General features: G+C 40.2%; 1 protein-coding gene across 2 annotated transcripts in view; it reads right to left on the bottom strand.

Moving 5' to 3' along the window:
* SATB1 (SATB homeobox 1) overlaps nt 1-13,293 on the bottom strand; it is a 104,883-nt gene extending 91,590 nt beyond the window's left edge. Inside the window, exon 1 of one of the 2 annotated variants that reach the window (XM_066244281.1) lies at nt 13,071-13,293. The gene's annotated coding sequence lies outside the window, so the exon portion shown is untranslated. Of the gene's footprint in view, nt 1-6,978; nt 7,128-13,070 lie in introns of those variants that run through there. The other variant, XM_066244282.1, reaches the window with a different exon arrangement.
* Between the last annotated feature and the right edge of the window lie 4,494 nt (nt 13,294-17,787).

Here is a 17,787-nt window from a genome sequence, read left to right as displayed (position 1 = left end):
CACCCGCTAGATCATCCTCAAGGGAAACTTTTAACCCAATCCTGAGGTCACTTGAAAAAGTGAAGACTGTGCTAGGTACCAGGATTCACCCACAATTTAAGGGATATATGTGCAGACAAGCCACTAAGTTCAAACAGAAACAAAAACAAAAAACAAAAAAGTGGAAGGGAACAAGTTATTAGATCACTGATTTGTCAAAGGTATGGTGTTTGAGGAACCATGATAAATTAGCATTTTGTCACTTACTTGAGATTTACTGGGGTGCCAGAAATCCTGTACAGGTCTATGATTTATCATCACAGACATAAGCAACTAACCACAAAATTACACATGGAAGTAAAGTTCTAAAACCAGTCTATTATTTACTGGAGCCAAGACCATTCCAGTTTCCTCTGTCTTTTGTCAACATTGTTAAGCATGATTTTTCTCCTAGAACACTTCAACCTTGAGCGAGATTCTCCATGAACAGTTGAAAACTGTTCAACTTATTTCCAGGCTAAGTCACTGCCCTTAAGCAGAACTAAAAGTATTCACACTCTCCAAGCTAAAGAGCCAATGACAGGTCATCACAGCCCTAGCTGTGATGCAGTACTCTCGGGAAGCTCAGGGGATTTTAATTGCAACCAAGTCAAAGAGCAACCATTCCGAATCAAACTTTTTAGCCAAGACATAATTGAATCTCCTTAGTGATGTGAATGTTATCGCTAACCTTTCCTGGCGTAATTGGAGGCAGAGAGAGTTTGAGGTTCCAATGGGCCCGAGTCCTAGTCCAGATCTTTGGGGAGAGTATCAGCCAAAGGAAATTGCTGATATTATACTGCCATACCCCTCACCACAAGGCTCTGGACAGGAATTGTCCATAAAGGAAAAAAAGCTACCACCAGAAACAACTGTATCATGCCTGGACAGTGAGATGAAATTCCACTCTAATGCTTGCAATTTGTTAAAGTAAGGAAAAAGTTGATTCAGAAGTAAAGCACATTCTATTTGGGATGGCGGGAAAGATCTGGAAATAGATTGTGTTGATGGTTACACAACAGTGTGAATATACTTAGTGCCGCTGAACTCTGCACTAAAAGTTTTGAAAATGGCATACTTTTTGTTATATATCTTTTACCCCAATTTAAAAAAAATTTAAATGAAAATACTAAAGCAAAGCAATCTTTCGCCTATTCCTAAGTTTGGCAGATATATATTATCATGAAAGTATCATGCCAAGTAGAAAAACTAGGAGCTACAACATACTGAACAGACCCATCCCCACTCACAAACTTCCACTGCTTTGTCCTCACTCGCCAACAGCCACAGTCCAGTCTGGGCTAGATAATTAATTCATACGATGAATACCTGACCCAAGAATAATTAACATGGATTGGTAATTAGAGACCAAGATCCCACCCAAAGTAGGTAATTTGATGGACTTAGGATGCCACAAAATGGTTCTCCTTTCGGATTTTATTCTCTACTGTTGTATTTTTGCAAAAGAAGAGAGAAAGGAGCCTAAAGAAAGACAAATAAGAGTATGTAAACCCAAAAATTCTTTTTGGATGGTTTCCAAATGAGTAAAAATTAACTATACTCATGAAATAGTAGACCCTTCCAATTAAACAGTACTAAACAGTGTTGAACACTGACATGCAGCCCAGCCATAGATGTGTGACAATCATATAAATGTGTCAATATAACTTATAAAATGTATCTGTATAAAGACTTTAGATTCTATTTTTAAATAAAACTATAATTTTGGTATAAAAAGCCCAAAAGTCTTCAAATTTAATTTTCAGTCACTTTTTAGGAATAAAGTATTTACATCTGCACGCAATGATTTATAATAGCATCTTTTTCTATAACATATTGTCCTATATTCTGTTTCCTATCATCTAGTCTTACTGAGTCCATATTTATTATTTATTAGGGACATTTCTATTAATGCTAATGTTTTTAATGTATTGAAAATTCATATATAAATTATATCTTATTGAAAGCTAATACTTACATATACATTTTTTGATGCATGGTTAAAATATATTAATATAGTGAAGCCAAATGAAAATTACATATTTATGACATATGAAAACAAAAGTAAAATACTAAAAAATAGTTTCACAGTATAGCTGTAGCTAAACATAACCAGTTGCCTCTTTATTAGTGTGTTTACTGTGGAATTTAATTCATTAAATAACTAACATGAACTATATATATATATATGCAAATTTGCAGCTGATATGAAGCAAAAAGTTGATAAATACTGCTACTGTATATAGCTTTAAAAACAGAACAAGTGAGCCTTGAGGTTATTTTTTAATCATTTATTTTTATTATGTAAAGACTATTTTCATTTGTATTTTAAATATGTATATTTAAATACAGTTGGAGAGAAATAAACAGTATATTTATGAAAAATTTTGAGGGGGGCCAGCTTGTAAATGTTTTGAGACTATATTGCTTTAAAGATGGACAATAGCCATTATTGTATTATTTCTACAGCTGAAAAAACACTACATATTCACACAAGATTCAACTAAAATTAAGCTTATATCTCCATGAAGATATAAGGCTCTCAAAAATAACTCTTTAGTGTACTTTGCACAAGGGGTTTTGTCACTAAAAATGATCAACACTGCAAATGTAAAGGCATCTTCGTGGCTGGCATTTGCCACAGGTTAGGATAGAAACCAAATCTTGGGGCATTCTCTAGAGAAATCCAATTGTTTGGCCAACATCTCAGTATGAATATATATGTATATATAATATACATACAGCATAACATGATATATGTTCACAGATATTATTTGCATGATACAAGAAAATATCTCACAATTTAAAACTAAGTCAACCAATTTTCATGAGATATTCTTTAAAACCCAGAGTTAGCGTAGCACCTCTATTACCAGGCAACTCCCACAAAAGAAGATGAATGACCTAGTGGGAAAAGTGGTGGAGAAAAGGCAGAGAACCTGGATTTGGGGCTTGCTCTTTCTCTATTAGCTAGCTGAGTGAACCCTCACAAGTCAGGCAGGATCAGGTTCCGTATCCATAAAGTGATGGAAAAGAATCTTTAAGACCACATAAAAAATTCTCTGCCCTTAAATTTAATTTAAAAAAATCAACTTCACTTTAAAGAAAATAGAAAGATATAAGGAAATTACTCACATGCTTGCTACATGAGATGTTTATCTATATATGAGACAGGTGTCAAACAAACAAATTAAAAAGAAAAAAAAAGCCACTAAGGCAAAGAGAAACTTTAACTCACCAGATTCCATCTGTTACATTTGAATTCATGCATAATTGATTATCCATGACTGGTAAGTTCTTTTCTCACTAGCCGACCACAGTTTTTCTAAACATTATGTATTAAATCACTACTAAAGTAGACCACATTTCAGAAACAGCAAGGGCAGAATGAAAATATTTTAAATGAAAAATTACATGCTGGTTAATAATAATACAGCTGACCTATGTTTAAGGGAGAGAAATTTTAATCATGTGCATATTAAATATTAATAACCTATTCTGTTATTGTTATAATAAGGTTAAGTAGGCTTCTCCATGCTTAAGGAAAGACAGAGAAGTAGGAATGCATAATGGTGCAAAAAGATACAGAGACGGGAGACAGACATAAGGAAAATGTGTCAACAATAAACAAGAGGAAATGAGAAAGAAGGAAAAGATGAAGGTGGAAACTAATCTCTATGTGTCATTATGACTGCCAGAGTACTGGCAAAGAAGCAGCATCCTTTTATTTCAATTTTAATCATTTCTGAATTTTAATACCCAGCTCCTTTTGTAATTCTCCTGGCATTCCCCATATGCCTCCATCTCAGCCAAAACACCAGTGTAAATTAAATGGCAGGCGACCACACCACTGATGTAGCCTCCCCAAAGAACCTACCAGGTGACCAAAAGCAAAAAAAAAAAAAAAAGGTATGTCTACCTTCCATCCCTGAGGACGTCTAGCCAATTAACTGGCTGAATGTTCTCTACTTTCTTGAATTTTGAAAAGAAGGACAGTAGTTAGGTAATCCACAAATAGAGAATCATGAAAAAAAAAATAAATAAAAGTAAAGCAAGCCAGTAGTAATACAATAATCAGTGACCATCAGGGCCTGGAAAAATGAGTTTGCTCTCACTGGCACTAAGGAGCATCACATGATTATTTAATTACAGCTCTAATTTTTGTCTCGTGGATGGCAACATATCAACAATTAATAGGGCAAATAGAGGAGACTGTTTTTAAAGAGACAGAATGTGCATGATAATGTAAGAGGTCACACAGCAGTGTACTATTTAAGAATACCTTCCTTTCTGCAACAAAATAGCCCCATATATATTTTTAAAAGAAAATAAATTTAAAGAGAAAGTGTGGTTTTTAGATAACTTTCACAGAACGCTCAGAACTTTTCAGAATGTTTTAGATGCAGCTAACACAACCTATTGAAACTCTAGTATTAATTTTAAGGAATGGAGTGAAATCTTCATTAGTATAAATACCCCAAATCTTAAAACATTTACACACACACACACACACACACAATGGGAAAATATCTGTTTATGCAGTAATCATGGCTGATATTTTTTCAATGGGACCCTGAAAAAAAATCATTATTGTAGAAAAGAATAGTTAGAAGTCAATCAGCCTTGGGCCACTGGTAAATAGAATTTTTGGTCCCAGAACATCAGAAAGACAATTACATGGTGGGCTAACTGCAAGGACCTAGGGGAGTGCTCTGTATTAACTCAGATACAGCTTGTTACCACAACCAAACACCAAAGGACCATGAACCTGAACAGAGACACTTCACCTAATCCTTGAGGTCAGACAATGAAGATGAAACAGATCCCCAGTGCTACTGTCAAAAAATAACAGAGCACATAGTTAAAGATCAACATTCAATTATCCAGAAAGCCGGGGCATGTGTAGATTAAGTGTTCAGGTCACCCCAGTAAGAACAGAAAGTTAGAAGAGTCTTTTCCCCCAATTAAATCATTATCATGGCAGAAGCTAAATTCACTGTTTTATTAATTTAGCAAATCTTTAATGAGTACTCACTAGACAAGGCACAGAATGCTGTGAACATTCTCCTATTTTATATAACAGAGACATGCACCTTGGACTAAATTTCATTTTTTCCCCCGTTAATATAGAAGTAAATATAAGCAGTGCCTATTATTCATGAAGTGGGAATACTAGTGCATTTTTAAGTGCTATATGACGTGGTTGCAAGGGCTACATATCCAAATCAATCAAGGGAATTCAAAGAGTTAATGTGATAGAATTGTCTCAGTAGGGCTCACTCCAGCTTCAAACTCCTCTAGTTTGTCACCCATTGTTCTGCCACGTGAAAAGCTAATGCAGAAACTCAGGTTTGAAATCTTGAACATGAAATAGTCTTCGCCCTACCACTGTGATCAACTTCTCAAATTATCTTAAGTATCAGGGTTTGGGGCATTTTCAGAAAACATAACTTGGGTAAAGGAACACTGACTAAAATGATTACACACACACACACACACAAAAAAAAAAGGGAAAGAGAAATAAAGAAGATATATTAAGAGATGCCAAATCAACTCAACAAGGTTTTAATGGCTTGGGCTGGCCAAAGTCATCAGAAAACCAGAACATGTGAGCATCTCAATATACAATGTGGGAAAAGCTAAAACTGTTGAGGAGCAACAATTTCTACTGCTACTGGCCAAAGTGATCAAGCCAATACTAACTACAAAACAAGAAAAAGGAAGGAAATTTGAGATCCCAGGGAAAAGTTCTAAAATTAAGTTGTTTTAGTAGAAAACATTTTGATGCCTATGAACCAAAATGTGAACCCCATACATTCTAAAAGAATATTTTTAAGAGTCTCGCAAGCTGCAGCTTGTATGTTAGCATATACATCATTCTTTTTTTTTTTAACATGACTGTTAATATACAGTTAACATGTCTCAGAAAAGGCTGTAATTAACTGTCTACTGCTCTAATAACACCAATAAGAGTACAGTATTATTAAAATACAATGACTGCATACAAAGTAAGGCTGTCATTCTTTTAACTTTTAAGATAATGTTCTAAATTGTCTTTGAGTCTTTTTAAACCACCCCAAAGAGCCCACCTCTAAGATTTGTCTTTATAAAGCATAGTTATTAAAATATTTTTATTTCCTCCCATAGTCTGAAGAAATCTATCTAACAGTAAACAGGATATCTAGGTATCATTTCAATTGGTAAAGACATAATGGGAAATACTTGGATTATTTTTACCAATTAGACATTCTTTTAAAATTTAAAAGTGTAAGCACTTTAGTTTAGCACCTCATTCACTGCTAAAATACTTGAATGGGGAAAGAAAGGTTAGCTTTATCAAGAGTCACATAGCCATGTTGCTAATCCCCAATGATTTCCATTGTCTGGTTCACTGGAACAGAAAAACTCAATAGCATTCAACATCAAACAGCTAATTATGGATATGCTATATTCAAGACTATCTCCATTTCAAAAGATATCTGTGTACACTGGGTTCTATTTTATTTATAGTAATTATTACAATAAAATATTTATAACCTAAAACCTCTTTTACCTTAAAGTCCTTAACATTATAAACATAAAAAGGCCAAATTCTCCTTTACTTGCTCTTAATGACATTACAGAAAGCACAGAGTAAGACTAGAAAGCAACCTCTAGCATCAAGTTTACTATATGCCTGGCTTCCTGGAAACCTGATCTAAAGAATTCCCTTTTCTTTAAATATTTTAAGAAAAAATGCTCTAATAACTTCCTCATGGGAGCTTCCTACCGTATTCTGCCACCCAAAAAAGAATGCCCACTGAAGAATTGTTGTTGTTGTTTGGTCTCTAATCATCTGCGGCTGAGAAAAAGCAACATCTCAACACAGAGACCAACCCCCGGACACTAAATGCCTGTCTCTCCCTGTGGCAGTAGCCTGACTCTCCTTATGGAACTGATAGGGACATTGCTGGCACTTACCCTCCAAATAAGCAGAAGCTGCTCTCAGAATCTAGCCCTTACAGAAGAGCTCTCAAAAAGTAGTCTTTGATGAGGTGACAATGACGAAGTTCTCTCTGGCAGTGTTAGCAAAGCAGAAGCATCCCCAAATGAGGTGGTTACCAGTTGCCTGTGAAGCAGCTGGACCATTACTGCAGTTCTAAGGGTGCGTCACAAATCAGGTCATAGCTCTGGGTAGAGTCCACCCACTTCACCCTGTAGACGCCCTCTACTTCCTGCACACCTGTGGGGGAGGGGTTCACTGGAGGGGGGCCAATTCAGGTCCACAGACATTCTTGTAAAGGCATCACCAGGTGCAGTCTGACACCTGCTTCTTCTGCAAGCATTTCAGCTTCATTTGGGGGGGCCTGCACCCCGAGGTACTCAAAATTTGTGCAATAATAGGTGTGTACCAAAGTGAGTGATGAGCATAATAAAATATTGAACAGTTAAATGTTTTATCCAGGAAGATCTTTCCTGCCCTGGAAACTGGACCCACTCTTAATTTTTGATTACAAGACACTTCACTACCAAATGTCAGATGACTGGACTGAATAAATTTCAGGTGAATCTAGGGACATAAATGCTGGGGTACCAGTTAACTAATTTTCATCTCGGATAACTAAACTAGATCACCGCATAAACTGAATTACATCCTTCAAAGTCCATTGAAAGAGGTGATTAGAATTTCTATTAGGAACCAACCTCAGACAGTGGAAGTGATACAAAATAACTTGAATGGATAAAAAAAAATGGCCAATATGCTGAAGAAACGCTATGCTACTAAATCTCACCCTGAATATATATATATATATACACACAATCTGTATCTATTTACTCTGAAATGAAACATCTGATCTAAAAAAAGACTTTAAAGAAACAAACAGCAAAAGGTACCATTGGCATAAGTTCAACAGTACTAAATAATGTGTTAATGTGTTGATCACACTCTATGAAGACATCAAGTTTATATAGACTTACCATTGAGAATAGCACTTAGGAACCATATATAAATTACCATAGTAGACACTTTTTCTTTGGTATAGTGAAGCAGAAGAACCTTGTGTAACAAATTTGATTTATATGCTGTATTAAGACCACATTCTGCTCTGATGTCAATAAAATATGTGATTAGAGATTGACAACTGTGTGTAGACAATGGTAAGAGCTCCTTATAGAATATAAGTGAAAATAAGCATTTTCTCAAGTTAACCATAAGTTTTAGAATTCAACTTTAACAGTGCTTTGATGTTTTTAGTAGTTTGAAGGAGAAGGGGCTTTTAATTTAAAAAGAAAACTTAAACAGTGTTTTGATGTTTTCAGGAGTTTAAAAGAGAAGAGACTTTTAATTTAAAAAGAAGGCAACAAATGCATTTAGTATTATAAAAAATTTGAAATCACCCTTATCCCAAGATTGACAGATTAACAAGAAAGAAGGCAAGAATATTTTCAGAGGGAAACTAACAGTATTAAGCAATCAAATGAGCCCCACTTTGTACTTATATTTGCAGATCTCCATTAAAAACTGAAACATTCCATCTAAGACCTAGAAGGGAAGACACTTTATCAAAGTTATTATCTAAGTAATCAAGGAGTTTAAGTAACCGATTTGGAACTTTGTAGAAAGTTAATTTAGAAAACACACACTTGAATGTGTTTGAACATATTTGTCCTGAGGTTGCTCTAAAGATGACTATTTTAAATGGAATGCAGATTCTTTGGGGTTTTTTGATGTTACAGTTGAGGTATGCAAAGTAACATTTCTTCCAACTGGTTTTCACACGACAGAAATGAAATTACTCCTCTTTAATGTTTTGCCACTGGGAACCGTTAAGAAAAACTGCTCTCGACCCCTACCCCCAACCAGGAAGAGTCTGAAGCCCTGGATTATAGCACAGGTAGATATTAAAATGGAGACAGAGCCGTTATTTAGTGGTGACAGGAATATAAATACGTGCACTAACCTATAAACTGGTATTTACTTCAGGAAGGTAAGTAATATTTTTCCTCTGATGGCTGAGCTGTCAGTTTAATGCAGCGTAAATAAACAGTAGGTGCCTGCTAGCTCAAAGTAGGAAGTGTTCATTCCACACGAGGAACAGATTACTGAAGCCTGATGCTCACCATGCTGAAACATAACTTTCATTTTACCAGAAAATACACCCTACCGTGGATGATTTTTCGTGCCTGATCTATTAATTAACTTAACTCTGTTCTGTCAAAAATGTAAACCAATATGTTAAGATCATCCCAGAGTTTGGGAGTTTGAAAACCAAATCAATTTGAAAAGCAAGAGTAATGGCTGTTCTGTAATCTGATCACAAATGCTAAAACCGAATACTTACTAGAATAAGCATAAACTGTGCAAAACCAAAAAAAAAAAAAAAAAGGGAGGGAGGGAGAGCAAATTTAAATATAGAATTTAATAATCTGAGTTACGGAATTTACTCAAAATCTGCCTTCTTTGCTAATTAAAAGTAACTTGCACTTTGACTTTTTTTGCCACCTTGTGCTACTTAGGTCTGTTCAATACGTATGCTTATTCTGCTGAAATATCTTATCTAAAGGTAAACCATTCATAAAAATCGAATCATACTCCTCAATTCTAGCAGAAATATTACTGAACTCTCCTGAGACAAGTGACAACTTTGAAGATCAAATGACGATACCCTTCCTAAAAGCATTCATATAAATTGTGGTTTTCTTCCCATTTTCTATACTCCACAAAGCTATGACAGTGTATAGCAATTCATTTTCTCCTGAGATACAAGTACTAAGCAAAATATTTCATGGCCTCATTTAAAATGGGAACTCATCTAGATAGTATTCAAGGCAGTTTGGGGAGATTTCTATTTAAACACGAACAAACTCTGCTAATCAATGAACTGTAAAGGTAAAGGGGTTTTGAAAATATTTTTGTATCTGACTACAATATGTCTAGACATGGTCTGAAGATTGACTCAGTGACATGTATTTATTTTATATATTTCATCAATCCCGAGTACTAATATAATAAGAGTCATCCAAGATAACACATCTTGAGAGAAAAGGTGTGTTTGCGCAAAGGGCATGTCTATGTATGGCCCTTTTTGGAAATTTACAGAGCAGATGAAAAACCACTAGAGTGCTTTATAAAGTCCCTACTGTATATCCATGTTGTGTTTAGCTTAATAGCGTTTGTAAGCAAAAGATTTTTACAATAATGAGGAACAGGTGCCTGTCACCTGACCTTTTAGGCCTAATTTACAATCCACAACCTGTCCCATGAAAAAATAATTCAAAACCTCCTCCAGATATTTCACTCTTTGTTAATGTAGACTTTTTTCAGTCATCACTCAGCATATCATATCTTAGTCAGTCACAGGTTCATATAGCTGGCAATAGACTTCTTTGCAGAAATAAGCCAATACTCATTTTGTTCTTGTTTAAAATGCTGGGAGACAAAAGAACTACTTTTGTAGATTATCAACCAAAGAATATATTAATTTATTACAACAACTGAACAAAAGGCATTCCTTTTGAATACTTTTATATACAAAGAACTATTATTTATTACATATTTCAGCTTGTGGGAAAATGAGGAATGCATTGATTCTGGAAATAACTATTCAGACTTTGGGAAGTTCTTTAGGTTTTCTTTCTCTCTCTCCCCCCCCCCTTCTCCCTCTTCCCTCCAACCCCTTTCACATATTTTTAGGCACTAGTAGTTTGGGAGGGAAATCCCTATTTGTTCTTTTGCATCCATCATTTGTATTCATTATTCAGAAAGGAATACAAAATTGAGCAGTGATTTTTATTTCTCTTGTACAATCTTGTTACATGTAGCCATAGTCAAATTTAACAATGCTTTGTATTTTATAGCTACTGTTTACATATTATGTATTACATATGACTGAAGAACTATACATTTAAAATATTGTTTCCATTAGAAAAAAATATAAAGTAATAAGTGTCAAGTGGAGATGAAGAATAAACATGCTTGGAATATTTATAAAATGTATAGTCATTTAAAATGTGCACAAATAGGATACATATTTTGCTACTGTTACATAGTATGCACATTGTTTAAAGTATATTAAATAATGAGCCTAACCAAGTTAATTAAAGTATTTATGTCTGGTGATTGGAGAGGTAGTGAAAGATACAGCCAGTTCTGCAAAATAAAGTTGAAATCATGCACTTATTACAACCTTTACTAACAATGTGAGAAAAACAGAGTAAATATATTAAATTTGTTTCACAACAGATGCTTAGGTTGTTAATATTTAAGATGCCTATTCATGCTATTCCTGTCTGCACATTTGTCAAAAATGTAAGCTTGAATGCTAATGTTTGCCAGCAGACTGGAGCAGCCAGTATATGAATGTACTACTGTTCTATTAAAATAATATGCAATAGAAATAAAGAACTGCTGCTAAATCATAGTACTAGTACCACACAGCAGATTAAAGGTTTGTAGAGCAAACACCTCAACCTCAGTTTTCTCCAGCCTTAAAGTACAGGGTGTTTTGGTGAGTTTTATGGTTGGTTTTTGTTTTTGTTTTTTGCAGCTACGGTGGACTATAGAATAAATCTCACATTCCTGACATCTCAGAAAAATCTACTTTAGCCAGTGTAAATTTCAATAAAGTTTCAGCCGGATGAGTTAGTCCATGAGCAGGACAAATACTGTGGATTTCAGAGAGTGCTTTGGCCAAAACCTGACACCAAGCAGTCGCATTTTACTCATTCTTACCCCCACCTCTGTCCTCTTGGGAAAGTCAGGTGGTCTGGACTCCCAACGATGCAAGCATGGAACCCTAGTCGGGGCAGAAAGGGTCTGTCCTGAAAATAGAACGTCTTTCTGTTTTCCCTGTCTCTTTTATAACCATGTGGAGTCCAAGTCTTACAACATTTGCCTGCAAATCCGAATGCCGCCAAGAAAGTTCACTGAGGAAGGGTGCAGAGGTCAAAGCTGCCAACGGAGGGCACTTTGGGAGGCAATCCAGTGGTTGACACTTGCAAGTGAAATCTGCAACGCCCTAGTGGAGGTCCGGGCCAAAACCTCCAGCCAAAGCCCTGAGTCCCTCTCGGTCCTCTGGGGTTATCCCAAGAGTCTTGCTCAGTGAATCTCCCGGTACGCGAGTGTCACCGTTCGGACCTGCCACCTGCCTGCCTCGTCCCTCTAAAGGTGGTTGCCCAAACCGCTGCTCCGCTGCCCCGGGAGCCTCGGCCGTGGAGCGCTCGAACAAGGCCGCCACGCTCGGGCCGGGACCGCGGGAGGGAGACCCCGAGGCCGCTCCGGTGCTGTTTCCGTCCCTGCAAAAAAGGGCAGCACCTCTCCCTGCCTCCAATCCATCTCTAAACCCACATTCACGTCAGGATTCCCTTCGGGACCGATCTCCCTACAGCCGGCAAAGGCTGGAAACGCGGGGTGCCGCGGATTTCAAACTCCCAGCTTCAACTTGAGCGCCCAGGCGCCCCAGCGGTTCCCGGGATGGAGAAGTTGCCGCAAACTTCCCAGGTCCCGGTCCGCCGCCGCTCCCAACCGGCCGCGCGGGCGGGGGGCGGAGGAAGGCGGAGACGGGCCGGGAAGGATGCTGCGCTCACTTGCGATCCGGCGGGGGAACGTTTCCACTCCCCCAGCACCCTTCTGCCTGCCCGGCTCCGGGGCGCACGGAGCAGCTCTCCTTCCCCCACAGGCTTTCCTGGGTCTTTGGGACTCCCCTTTTCTCTTCCCAAAGGGGTCAAACGGATGACCTGAAAGAGTTTGTGCAGCCAGGGTCTGGCGGGCAGGTGTGTTAGTGCGTCCACACCCTGGGAGAGAACGAGTGGCATCTCCGAGTCCCCCATCCCGCGTGCTCGCCCTTACTCCGCCGGCCCACCCCTCGGGATCCGGCTCCGCGCGCGGGAGAAGGGGCTCGGCAGACCCCCGCCGCCGGGCACCCGCGGGAGGGGAGCGGAGCCTCCCCAACGAGAGGCGCCGCGGGTGGGTGCTACACAGAAGTTTGAATCGATTCCGAAAAAAAGCGAGACGAAGATAAAACAGTGAGAGTGGGGGTGGGTGGGGAGAGAGGCAAAGAAGCAGAACTCACTCAGGCATGGGCGTTGGGGGCGGCGGTGGCTGTCGGTTGCGGGCCGGAGACCTGGAACGGCTCCCCCGGCGGGCGCGCCGGCGTCGGACTTCCGAGGCGGCGGCTTCTGCTTCTTGTGCCGCCGCCGCCGGAGCTGCGGCTGCCGCGGAAGTTAATTGCAAGTTGACTTCAAGTTGTCTTCTTTCCCCATCCGAAGTGGGCGTTTAAAGGGGAGAGCGAGGCGAGGAGCGAGCCAGCGAGCACGCGGGGCCGAGGGAAGGAAGGGAAGGGGGGGGAGGGAGGAGATGTTAACGGGGGGGGGGGGGAGGGGGCGGGAGCGGGAGGGGGAAGGGGCCGGCGGGAGCTGCTCTCCGCTCGGCGGTCGCCGCGCCCGCAGTCGAGAGGCGCACCGGAGCGGCCGGGGCGCCCCCCGGGGGAGCCGCAGCCACCCGCGGCGCGCATCCAGCTGCGGCTCCTCCGGCCGGGCCAGCTGCGCCCGGGGCTCCGCGGACCCTGCGTCGCCGCCGCTTCGGAGCTTGTGTGGCGCGGGCTGGCCGGCGGGGCGGCGAGGGCCCGGACCGCCTCCCCTGCGCCCGCCCCGGCTTCTCCCCCTGGCGGTGGAGCCTCGGCGGCCGCCGGCACACCAGGCGCGCGGGAGCCCGAGCCGAGCCGAGCCCGAGCCGCCGCCGCCGCCGCGCGCCGCTTCCAGGCTCCCTCCCAGCGCGCCGGCCGGGGTGTTGGGGGGCGGCGGGCCGGAGGGACGAGGGAGGGCGAGCGGGGATTGGCGCCGAAGATCGGACCCTCAGCCGCGAGGGTAAGTGTGGGCGCCTTGGAGTGCGCTTTGGGGGTGCGCGGCGCGGTTCTTGGCGCCCGCCAACCCTACCCCCTCACCTCTCCGGGGGCCCCACCTCGCGCACCCTTCTCATGCTGCCTGCGGCTTCCTCTTGTTGTTCGTTGTTTGGCTGGGGTTTTTTTTTCTTCTTTTTTTTTTTTTTTTTTTTTGAGTGGGTAGCAAGGGGGTGATTGCAGTGTGTGTGCCAGCGGAGGAGGAAGTCAGGTGAGAGGCCCCGACCCTCCCCCCCCCCCCACACACACACACAAACCCAGCCTGCGTGGGATGTATCACTCCCCACTAGGGGCATGTGGGCCAATTTTTTTTTTTGTCGTCAATGTTAGGTGGAGACGATCTTTCCTAGAGGGCCTTCTTCCCTTACAGTCTGTTTGTCCATCTCCCTTCACCCCACCCTCGCACTGCTCAGCACCCCACACAGGAGCGTTACACCCCAACTCAAGAGCACGTGGTGAAAGGAAGAGGAGTGGACCCCTGACAGACCCCCCCCCTCGCCGCGCCCCTGCCCATTTGTTTACTATTATCGCCCCATCGGCAGCTTTACTTCTTTTCTACTTGCTGAAGAAAAGACGTCCAAGCCGAGGTCCAATTTCTACAAAAGGCTGGAAGCAAAGAGGGCTAGTGATGAGGGGCGAGGGAACGTTCCCAAAAGGGACTGAAACTCCAAAAAACCTCTGCAGGATGAGGGGTGACTGGAGGTTCAGAACCCCAGCTAAGGCAAAACTGAAATTCAACTTTGTCTCTCTCCTCTTGCCACCCCCCCCCCCCCCACTACCCCTCTTCCCCAACTCTAAGGAAGCTAACAGGTCTTTTGTTTTTCTGTTATGCCGTCTTTGGGAAATTTGCATTGAGTGTGACAACAGAAAATTACTACTGTTTACTCAAAGTTAAGAGGATTGCAGAAAGGAAAAAATAGTCTTTACTTTTTCTCTCCGTGTGTGTGTGTGTGTGTGTGTGTGTGTGTGAGTGTGTGTGTGTGAGTGTGTGTGTGTGTGTAGTTGTTAGGTTCATGGCTTAAAATGCAAAACGTCAGTTTGTAACAAGAATTGCAAAGCAGCCTCAGTGAGTGTATTTTTAGAAGCTGCACTTTCTTGAGTTCCTTTCACACGAGGCTTGCTCTCTCATTAAGTCCCCATAAATAATTGTATTTAAAGAGAAGAGAACTATGGAAGCAGGAGGGAGATTGCTAAAACCTCCATCCTGCCAGCCTAGAGCACAGTTTACAGTGAAGTTCCTGGAAAGTGACTGTGGGCTGAGAATTGTTTTTCCTAAAGGCTCTGTTAGGTCCTCTCTGTCAAATGTCTATGAATAAAGCACACTGGGAAAATCCTGCTATCTGTTCAGTCTTATTTTGTTTTTTACACAGTGGTTGATTCTACTTTCAAGCCCCGGTAACAAACACGTCAACTGTGCTGTATTTTGGTTTGGGTTTTCTAAATCAAGGCAAGTAGCTCATGTATTCATGCTGCTTTCTGATCTGCCAGTTCTTTTCTGTCAATGGGTATTGCATTCACTGGAATATATCTGTCTTTTTCAGCTGTTTGTCATTTTAGGCAGGGACGAAAATTCCAAAGACATAAGGATATAAAAAGTTTCCATGAGAGAACTAGCCCCCATTTTTTAAAAGGCACAACTACTGTTTCTATAAAGCAAAGCAAAAAGGTACAAATAAATGATTGCAATGGGCAAAACAAAATAAAACACGTTTTCTTTCCCGGACCACTTTCTGCTTCTACAAGACCCAGGAGACGACAGATCTTGCCTTAATTTACCAAAATGCTGAATTGCCTAACCAGTACTAGAATCTCCATCTGGGAATGACATCAGGTTTGGAATGGAAAGAATAAATAAATTCTCAGTCTTTAATTACTGCTTATTAGCAATTTCTTGTAGCAGGCAGCTGATTCTCCAATTCTAAAAGCCTTAAATGAACCTTACCAGGAATTGAAATACAAAAAAAAGGGTTTTTTTTCCTCTCTTGCACACTGTCACGTACTGATTGATCTACACCCCCCCCCAAGTTATCAACTAAGCCCTCAGAATTTAAGTGTGCTATGCTTCCCTGCATTAAGCCAAGGGAGCATTTTGCCCCAGTCTTTTGAATTTGCTTCCCTTTCCCCTCCAGTAGTCTTGTATAGAGAGATCATAGACTCTACCATAATATAGAATTAGGTAATGATGGGTAAAGTGTATTAAGTAGCATATCTTGATAAGCCCATGTAAACTTTACCCCTTGCCACATACATTAAATACTAGAATGTTGTAATTGATCAAAAATTCAATAGTACAGGGCTAAGACATTTTATTTTGCAGGGAAAAAAAGTAAAACAAAAAGCATTGTGCCTGAAAGTTACTTGGGTAACATTTGTGTTCCTAGATTATTTTTTAACAAGTCCAAATCGAACATAAATAGTTGAAAGACAGGTATAACTGAATCATATCTATGGTCAATAACAACAACTAGTATCAAAAGCTGATTATTTTCCTTGGGGAATAAACAATAAAATATTGCCTACTAAATAGTATGAGAAAGACTCAGAGGAAAGATAAAACAGTATTGGCCTTCAAGAAACTTATTTGCAGGGGAAACAACATTAACATGAAAAGACAGCTTAGTAAATCAGTAAATGGTTTGAATCAAAGGAATGTTTGAGAAAATATATATGTTTTTCATTTTTGGACCAGAGGAGATTGACATCCTGAAGCCCTAAGTTGGAGGATATTTTTAATTTGTCCAGTTATAATTTCAGGGGCCATCAACACAAACATTTTAGGTGAAGGGGAACTCACCACTGACCTCCATTAGGCAGGGATTTTAGCTACAGAATGCTTAACCCACAGTAGAGTTCAACATATATTGTGTGAATGAATGAATAAAATCCTACCAGTTTATTCTATCTTTGTACACTTTATTGCATTTTCGTAAATTATACAGAATTAGTCTTTCTAAAACTTCAAACCATTAGTCTTTTTCTGTCATTTGCAGCAAAATAGAACAAATCTGTTTTATTAATCAGAATAGGCTATATTATACCAGAGTAAAAAATCTACGTTTTAGTGGCCTATAACAGCAAAAGTTGTTTTCTTTGTCATGCTATGAGTCCATTGCACATCACCGGATCCATTGCATGTCTCCATATTCAGGGTCCCAGCCTGATGAAACAGTTGCCATCTTGAATGTTTCATGTGGCTAAGGCAAAAATAAAGATCACTCTGAAGAGTCTCTGGCTGGCATTTAAATGCTGTGGCCAGAAGTGACACACATTACTTGGACTCACAACTATTGAGCAGGACTAGTTGCATGGTTCTATGGAGTCATTACAACAAGGACAGATAGTACAGCCTACCTTGTGCCCAAAAGTAGAGCACTATGGTACACAGCTCTAAGGACTACCATACTCGTACTTACCCTTTTCCACATGAGATAGCCTGCAGCTAAATGATCTTTTCTTGCCACTTTGTGACCCAAATGCTCCACTCTGCCAAGTAAACAGTGAGGGAGAGGCCGCCAGCCTTATAGGGAGATAGGCTGTGACTTCATTCACCATCTACTCTTTCTCTGAATGCAGCACTACAATCTCACCCATATCACCCCTTCCTACCACCACCACCACCGTGTGATGCTCTATTTTAAGGCAATCTTTATATATTTACTAATATTATATATTGATACATTTTATTTTCTCAAGTGTTTCTTTCCTGGAAAGGATACAATCAATGAACAGGAACTTTTAAGAACCGTTTTCTGAAAATGTCATGATCAAAATTTGAGATTTGGTCTTGATTAGTTAGTTCTTTTATTTTAAACCTGAAAATCTTGTAACAAAAATTCTCTTGGAAGTATTCACTCATTCATTCATTCACTTCATTCACTTATTTTCCCATCTT

The sequence above is a fragment of the Saccopteryx bilineata genome, chromosome 10 (genome assembly GCF_036850765.1).
Source record: "Saccopteryx bilineata isolate mSacBil1 chromosome 10, mSacBil1_pri_phased_curated, whole genome shotgun sequence".
Taxonomy (NCBI): Eukaryota; Metazoa; Chordata; class Mammalia; order Chiroptera; family Emballonuridae; genus Saccopteryx; species Saccopteryx bilineata.
Note: the sequence above shows the minus strand (reverse complement) of the source record. Positions and strands in the feature narration are given on the sequence as shown.